Genomic DNA, 8,482 nt, shown 5'->3' with positions numbered 1-8,482 from the left:
ATTTTTATTATTTTATTTTTTTTATGGAATCCACATGGGTTCCTATCAGCTTACTAGATATGGGCATTTTGTATTCCGAATGCTTGGGATTCGTAGCTTACTTATTCGCAGTAAACTACAAGTGCGCTGGTGCTTGAACAAACACGTCCGAGAAATTGTGAACCAATTAGAGCAATAGTAAGTTTGCGTGTGAACTTGCTGACAATTCAAATCTGGTGACAAGGAACAGCACTTGGCCACTAAATGTACCGACGTTACTTACTTTCTGGAGAAACACAAATTTTATTGGCTCAGTGCTCCGCAGAACTGTCGTTGTCACGGCACAGTTCAATTACGTCGGCAACAAGGCCGAACTCTGTGGCCAATGAAAAAAGAGGCAGCGGCTCACCTCGTGCGCCGATGCGCCATATTGCGTGTTCTGGCAGCTTGTATATTATCTTTGTAAATATATTCCACCTCTTTCTTTCCTCATTACATGCATTGTGTCCGCTTATTGTCTTTCAAGAGAAAAACAAGTAACATTGATTCAGCTCCGCAACAACAAAGCATTCAGAGCAGCTGCCTCCTTATCAGCGCGTCATAATTGAGAACTCCATTTATTTAAATGTATTTAAACATATTGTTACCTTATGTTTAAACATATGTTAAACAGTATGTTGGTGCCTCCTGCAGGCATGGGCTGCTCATATGTTGCGACATGCTTTTTAAAATAAAATAGCATTTTAATCATGTGGTTAAACTGCGTCGTCTCTTATTTTTTTCTTCTTGCAGGCCAAGCACTTACAGACGACAGCAACAGTGAACTACAAAAATTGTTAAGGGGCCAGTTACGTCGGGTTATAGATTTGGAAGGTTTTTCATTAGGTTTTAGGATGCATAAGCTAATTTCGTATTCATTTAATTTCACAAGCGGTTTCTTCGTTCTTGCTTATAAGAACGGAAAACTCGATGGGAACTGCAGCACCCAAGCAAGAGAAACATTTCTGCGCCTGTCATGCGACTTTAACCTCTCAAGAAGCTTTGCGCTATACGCCGTTCACAAGAGCATTAACGTTTGGAGGTCAAAATTATTCGGTGCCAATCTCATGATCACAAAAGGCAGTTTACATGTTTCAGTAGAGCTGAACTCCGATGCTAATGGCGGTAAGTAACAGGTTTCTTGTGTTATTAAATATTTAATTTTATGAAGCCTTGTATAAACTGCTTTATAAGTGAAGCAATCGAAGGAACGTATTCTTGCGAAAATTATTATGAAAGTTAAGTTCAAATTTCCACAGCCTGTAGACATTCTGAAAGTAAAATTCACAGTGACCATTCGTTACATTTGGTCGCAATTACATTGCTCCAGATTCATGAAACAGTAGCTAAATAAAATTATAAGAGCGGCTGTGTCCTTCTTCCTGCAATTATCCTAGACAGCAGATCGTACATTCCAGGAATAATCGCAGACAGCGGAATCCTTCGCACATTTAAGGCATGAACGATCACTAATCAAAGTTTCGATGCCACATTTCTTTACTACAAGTCCTTGCGGTTTGGCGCTGACTATATACGCCTGTTGTAAACATCTCATGCTTCCTTGTTAATCTAGAATGTAGGCTCATATAGTGTATCTCGGTATTCGCTAAAGACCACATCCCATTAAATAGTCACAGATTCTGCTAGACTTACAGGAAATAAGATCATTTTATCAAGGTTAGAAGTTTGTCATTGTCTGTGTTGATAAATTACTTTTTGGTAGATTATCAACGCAATGTTCAAACAAACGCGTAATTGTAGCCGAAGCTTGTGCTGCGATGTCTATAGCATGCCTCGGTGCTATTTCGGCAATTCATGTTTTTCAAAATGCAGCAGAGCAAGCACAAAAACAACAAAAAAAACTTTAAAAGAATCCAGGAACTTTAGAAGTGATAACTACTGCCTCCAGCTTTTATATTATATCCGAACGACAATACTTAAGAATTCCCTTTTGGTGAGACAACAATTGGTCGCATTCAAGCATTCGTTTCTACCATAAACGCAATGCAATATTTCCTTGTGACAATGGCAAAAGTCGAACATCTGCGGCATGGTCTTCCCTTTTCAAATGAAAAAAGTCTTGAATTTTGTGAAAGAATAAAGGGCGATATAATAATTGAAATTAATTGCGCAAGATTCTGTCGTAGACGTTTGCTTTTCACAGTCTGCATATATATGTCTTAAGCCACCTATTCAACCATCCTAAATTACTGTAGAACCTGGATCACTCTACGTTCTTGTCCGCAAGGTTTGCATTGCCTGGCAAAGAAAAGAATTATTTCTGTTAGGTGCCGAGTGAACGAGCAAATAACAGATTCCGATAAAATCGTAGGTTGGTGTAGCAGTAGAAGCAGTGTGCGACAGTCTAGCAGAAAAAAATTGAGAACGTTGAGCATCGATACGCAAAAAAAAAAAAACACGGGCCACGATATAAATAAATGTAATATAAATATAAAACACACGATATAAATAAATGTAAAGATCCCACGCACTGCTGGAGTCGATGCTATGCAAAGCATTTTGCTGCTACCTGCAGCTATCCAGCAATATGTGGGGTTGTTGTCGTTGAGTTGTGTAGTTGTGGGTGTGTGCTGGTCGCGAGCGTACGTCACTGTAAAGACAGCAGCACATTAAAGCCCGCGTTAAAGACGATCGCATGGCAGAAATGGCACGATTTCTACGCCGTCCATTCGATGTGAGCTTACTACATGGTGATGGCTGGGTTCTACATAGGTATTGGACGAGCGTAAGTGAGAGAAACACGTATTGTGACGTAATCAGCCGCAGCGTCTTATAGAGTTGTATGCAGCTGTGGCTCTGTCATGTGGCGCACGTCAAGCGCATATATCAAGCGATGATGGTTTTTGTTCTCCGGTGAAGAAATGTTAAAACGTAATTACAGTCGGCACAATGTCGCAAAGATGCTACGCCGCGCAAGCTATACGGCGAGGGAAGTACTGGGAAAGGAAGGCAAGTCCCGGAGTTAGTGAAATCTAACACGGCGCTTTAAAGCACGAGCTGTCGCAAGGAAATAAGAGAAAGTAGCACGAGGCGCACACTCTGGCTGTTTCAAAGAGCTGGCTGGCTTTGGAACGAGGGAAGTATATGTGCGATCATGACGTCTTGAGGGGATCAGTGTATTTGATATGTGGATTGATATGAAAGAAATTCTAAATAATTTGTGTCCGCCTGAGAGAGGCTGCCACCCTTACATTTACCAATTCTGTCTATTTCTTACAGTAATCTGCTAAGCGACGCAATAAAAAGAAATTTGGAGGACGCCTAATCTTCGCCTTTAAGAGTGGAACGCGATAGCATTCAAAGATCCCTGACTGCTTCTCACGCTTACCGGCTACTGCAGCTTTCTTTTTTCTCCACCTTCGCCTATACAGGCCTCTGCCGCTTCACGCTGCCGAGGAGCTGAGCTCCATCTGGACGGTATTTTTGCAAGTAACTACCTGGGCGCGCCGCTATTGGTATGGTAGAAATGCTGGAAAAGGGGGTCGTCTCCTCGTAACAGAATTATGTTTTCTCGTACATTCAAATTACAATACGACGCTATCATGTCTGTAGGTTGTGGTTAAGTCGTACTTTACGACATTTCTGACGGATTTTACTTTGAGAAATTCGATTTTGTTCACTAACGTCTATGCGCCACGCGGAGGGCCTGCGTGGTCGGAGTGGTTCGGGATGTTTTTCTTTTTTTTCAGCCACGGTTCATTCTCTTGCCTCGCTTTAAGAAAAATAATATAGTGTGTGACCGATGTGCGAATGGAGCCTAGCTCTGCCGTCGAGCACAGAAGCCGGGGGCTCGAACCATTCTACCACTGTAATTTTTGTTTTACGTGTGTTAAATCAGCTTTTCGGAGATAGAGGGAAACTGCTTGGTACAGCGGTTACTTTAACGAAAACAACATTTATTTAGGTAAAAGTAAGACGGGGAGACTCGAATGCGGCGTCTCGCTTGGTGCGTAAGCCGTCCCTCTTCTGCCCTTCTTTCCCGAACACAACCCCGCGCACGGGAGGGGGTTCACTCCGGGCACTCCTGGTTCAAGTTACACTGCCGCCGAAACCGCCGGCGGCCCCACTCGCACAGAAGTGGCGCCATCTATGAGCGCCTCGGACACCAGAAGCGCGCACGTGGTATTTCTTACAATAAATGAAACGATGTATGTACAATAACTCTTTACAATATTATGAGCACCAGCTGGTCATAAACAGTGACAGGTCAACGAGCATCGCCTTTTTCTTTCTTCTATGGTATTTATTACAAATATAAAACATACATGCGTAAGATTTGGTCAAAACAGCTATAGCCGCGTCTACAAGCACAAAACAAACACTTGAAAGTAGAATCATTAAAGTAAAGAATTCCATAAGAAGCAGGCAAGCGGGTTCACTTCATCAACAATGGGTACCAGTCCGGCTGGAAGTCTCTTTGACCATAAACGTCTTTCAGTTCTGAAATCATCTGTATGAAATATGACTGCGAAGATATAATTGGTTCTGCATTGCTATCTAACATGCGAGTCTTCCATAAAGTATGCAACGCCAGAAGTAGCAGCACGTCAAAACCGTCAAAACGCACATCTTCAGATCGAAGTGATATAGGATATCGTATGGTATGAGGCCTTACATCACGATCCTTTTTAAATCTCTTTTGCAGAACGTCCCAACAGAAGATGGCGTTCTTGCCGTCACTAAAGCAGTCTTCTAATATCGATAGTTTCCGGTACATTACAGAGACGGCAGTTTATCGAATATACAAAAGTGCCCTTCTCAAATCGGATTGATTTGATAATAAAGTTTATGTTCTTCTTCTTTCTCACGTAACCAAGCTTTAACGGGGGACCTTTCAGTATACACTTAGTATAAGAATGTTTTGGAGTGTGGATACGTGCTTGGAAAGTATGTAAAATTAGGCCACGATTGCACGCATTCTTCTTTCGTTACAAAGCCAGCGAGCTCTTTGAAACACTCGGCGCGTGTACCCTACGCAACTTTGTTGTCATCTTTCTTTGTGACAGATCCCGCTTTGGGGCACTTGATTAGACTGCACTATCTCAGGGACCGATCCACTTAGCCCAGTACTTTCCTTGTCGCACCTTACACGATACGTAGCAACTGTACGACGTCATTCAAACTTCATAGGACATGATTTTTGGTCGATTAAAGGAGCCGTGAAGGGTCGTCGGCTTTTAGTATTAAAAAAGTACTTGCGGTGGCTCGCGAAATTGCGAATTTACCTGAATTTAGCGCGCGCGACATATCGTTCCGCGGCGTTGCCTTTTTTGGAATTTTCGCGGGGATGCAAACCTAACCCTCTTCTTCCAGAGCCCATTTCGGCAGCGCCGCATTCTAGCCGGAAATACGAAAAAAAAAAAAAAACCCATTATTTCCCTGCTTAAGTCCTGCCGTGCGAATTTGTTTCCTTCTTTTTTTTTTTTACTTTCAAACGTGTTTTTCTACGTTCTTCATATTGTACCATTTTTAGAGTTTGTGCACTAAGAGAGAGAGAGACAGGTTTATTTGAGGAAAGGCAGAGAGGTCGTCCTGAGCGATAGTTTCCTCTGGCCTGCTACTCTACACTGGGGAAGGGGCGGGGAGGGGTGAATGAATGAATGAACAGAGCGATGAATGATGATGATAAGATAAGGAGGTGCGTATATACATATCCATCATGTTAGGGTCATTCTAGAGTCGTGCGTCGAGTCCTGTGGCTTGAACGAAGGCTATAGTCATTCCGATGACCACAGCTGCGCTGTTGGCACCAGGCCGAGGACCTAATGCAATCTCGTCAGACATTGGTCCTTTAGTCACTTGTTCAATATTACAAATAAGGATGTGCCGTTCTCGCGCGTACGCTGGGCATGAGCAAATATATGCTCAAGTGTTTCTGGCGCTTGGCAGTGATCGCAGTTGGGACCAGTGTCACTGCAGCCGATGATATGCGTATAACGCCTAGTGAGTGCAACACCAAGACGAATCCGGTGTATCAAACTCGTTAAACTCCTCTTAAGTTAATGGGCCATGTGGAACTATATTTCCTGGTCCCATTTGTGCAGTCGCCTATGTCGTCGATCTGGATTGGTCCAGTGCTCAAGTGTAAAGTTTCACCCGCAAGAATATCAGTCTGCTATTTGAATAAAATGTTTATTCCTCCACAAGTGTAGAGTTGCGCATAACGCACCGAAGCAGGGCATTCGTGTCTGTTTGTGAGAACGCAATGCTCACTTCAGGCACATTATTTACCGCAGTTTTAGCTTCAGCGTCTACTTGTTCATTTCGTATCACGCCACAGTGTGCAGGTATCCACTGAAAGGTGACATGGCGGCCGCTTTGTGTGGCAGTGTCGAGAAGCTCTGCGATTTGGAGAGCTAAAATGTAATAAGGGCCTTGTCTCATAGCGCACTCAATGGCTTGAAGAGCGGGTTTGGCGTTGCAAAATCAAGTCCATATGCGAGGAGGCTCTCCTGCAAGGAATCGTATTGCCTCGCGGATAGCAACAAGTTCTGTGGCAGTTGAAGTGAACTTGTGGTCTAATTTAAACCGTCGAGCGATGGTCATTTGCAGGATGACAAAGGCTGCGGCGGAGGCACATGCGTTAACAGAGCCATCGGTATACACGTGCGAAGTACCACCGCATACTGTAAAAATATGCGATAGGGTACGTTGCTTAATGCCAATGGATGAAACACAGGACTTCCTCGTAAACCCAGGGATTTGAAGTTTAACAAGCGGTTTTGTCAGGACCCACGGAGGTGCTCTATGCATGGGGAAGAGAATATTAATGGCAGAATGTTCTCGTGACGTGGATGTAGCTCTGGAAAAACTGCAGTTTGAGTGTGTGGCAGGGAGTGCTGATGGTGGATGTTGCCTATGTAGGGTCAACAAGCGTACGTGCAATCGAAGAGGTTCGCAGAGCATATATATATATATATATATATATATATATATATATATATCGTACATTGATGGGACAAGCCCGAGCTACCGCGATGGTTCCATTGGTTGAGGTGCAGCGTGGTAGACCCAAGCACGTGCTCAATCCCTGAGCTTGGATGCTCTCTAGCGTCCACACACAGCTAGGTCTCATGTTCGAGAGCACCGACATGCTGTATCTTATATCGCCTACGAACAGGGCTTGGTACAATTGAATAAGAGACGATTCTGAGGGGCCTTGACTGTCTCCGTGGTTCCAAGTATTTTTCTTCGATAGACCTTCGTTCCTGGTATTGGATATGGATCGTGAAAAGACGGCGTATATTACCTGATGGTAATACGACGGCCTGATGGTCTCTATCGGTTTAAGTTGCTGCCATTTGGACTATACAATGCTCCCGCTACATTCGAACGAATGAGGAACGCCCTCCTTCACGGCTTAAAGTGGTAAATCTGTTTCTGCTACCTTGATGATGTTATTGTCTTTGCGCCGACTTTTGACATACACCTCGAACGTCTCTCGACAGTTCTTTCAGTGTTCCGCAGGGCCAAACTTCAGCTCAATTCCATGAAATGCCACTTCGGCCGCCGGCAACTTACTGTGCTCGACTCTTCCGGTGTTCGTCCCGATCCGCAGAAAGTTCGCGGAGTCAAAGATTCATCTGTGCTGACCTGCGCAAACGACGTCCGAAGCTTTGTAGGCCTCTGCTCTTACTTTCCCAGATTCGAGCAAAATTTTGCTGACATTGCACGCCATCTAACGGAACTTCTTAAGAGAGACGCGTCTTTCGTCTGGGGTCCCGAACAGGCTAGTGCATTCGCTGAGCTGACGACGCGACTCCCGTTGCCACCGATTCTGTGCCACTTTAACGTGTCCGCTCCGACGGTAGTTCGTGCCGATGCCAGCGGCCAAGGTACCGGTGCTGTATTGGCTCAACTACAGCGCAATTGGGACCGTGTTACTGCGTACGCTATCCGTCTCCTGTCACCAGCCGAACGCAATTACTCGATCCCCGAACGTGAATGCCTCGCCCTCGTTTGGGCAGTGGGTTAATTCCGTCCCTACCTGTATGGACGGCCTTTCACTGTTATCACCGATCACCACGCCCTATGCTGGCTTTCGTCCTTCAAAGTTCCAGCTGGACGTCTCGGTAGGTAAGCTCTACGGCTTCAAGAGTACCCTTACACTGTGGTGTATACGACAGGCCGACTCCATGAGCACACTGATTGCTTGTCACGTCATCCAGTGGCCTCACGAGGATTTTTTTGGTCTTGGCAACTTGAGTCCTCGCGCGTACCGCGTTTGGCGACATCGTCGATGAGCAACGACGTGACCCTTACCTGAGACATAATTCTCAGCCTGACGAACGTCATAAGTTTCCCCTTCTTTGCGTATGATTGTGCTGCAGGGTGGCATATTGGACCGTTACGACATGCACCCTGATTGCCCTGAACTGCTGCTGGTCGTTCCCAAGCGTATGCGTGAGACTACTCGCACAGTTGTATGATGTTCCTGCCACTG

This window comes from Dermacentor silvarum, chromosome 6 (genome assembly GCF_013339745.2).
Source record: "Dermacentor silvarum isolate Dsil-2018 chromosome 6, BIME_Dsil_1.4, whole genome shotgun sequence".
Taxonomy (NCBI): domain Eukaryota; kingdom Metazoa; phylum Arthropoda; class Arachnida; order Ixodida; family Ixodidae; genus Dermacentor; species Dermacentor silvarum.
This window is presented reverse-complemented; position numbering follows the sequence as displayed.